Raw genomic sequence first — 614 nt, 5'->3', positions numbered from 1 at the left:
TAGAGACCCCACTCTCCCCCCCACAGGACAGACCCCTATGATGGGGGAGGGGATAGAACCCCACCCCCACAGCACTTTACCCAGGACAGACCCCAATGGGACGGGGGGAGACATCCCCTGGCACGGAGCCCTGGGGGGGGCACTCCCGGGCTGGGCACGGCAGAGACACAGCGAAGGGGCACCGGGGGGGGCAGCTCCCACCCCCCACAGGGCTCTCCCCGGGAGCGAGCGTTAGAACCCATCCCCCACACTTCCCCTGGGGGAGGGGGGGAGCGCGCAAGCCCCGCCCCGTGCGCCCCCCGAGAGCGCGCGGCGCCTCCTACCTGCATCGAATCCCAGCCCTGGTTCTTCCCCCTCAGCACCAGGCGCGCGTGCGCACTGAACTGCCGCCACCCCGGGCGCTCGGCCCCGCCCACGCTGCCAGAAGGGGGCGGGGAGGCCCACCGGGCCTGAGGCGGAGCCCGCGGAGGCCATCTTCACTCCGGGCAGACGAAGCCAGCCAGCCCCACCCTTCCGGCCATCTTGGGCGAGCGCTGTTTTTGAAGGTGGGGGGGGGTCTCTCAGCTGAGTGACATAGCGACGAGCCAGTCAGAAAGCAGCATACCTAATTTACA

The 614-nt window shown here is 69.9% G+C and overlaps 1 protein-coding gene across 1 annotated transcript in view; it reads right to left on the bottom strand.

The window, feature by feature from the left end:
* Positions 1–370, bottom strand: part of MFSD13A (major facilitator superfamily domain containing 13A) — a 20488-nt gene extending 20118 nt beyond the window's left edge. The window contains exon 1 of the mRNA XM_024213630.3: positions 324–370. The gene's annotated coding sequence lies outside the window, so the exon portion shown is untranslated. The remainder of the gene's footprint in view (positions 1–323) is intronic.
* Positions 371–614: the final 244 nt, after the last annotated feature.

This window comes from Terrapene carolina, unplaced genomic scaffold (assembly GCF_002925995.2).
Source record: "Terrapene carolina triunguis isolate 2854851 unplaced genomic scaffold, T_m_triunguis-2.0 Scaffold95, whole genome shotgun sequence".
Lineage (NCBI taxonomy): Eukaryota > Metazoa > Chordata > Testudines > Emydidae > Terrapene > Terrapene triunguis.
The sequence above is the reverse complement of the archived record's forward strand: the minus strand, read 5'-3'. Positions and strand labels throughout refer to the sequence as shown.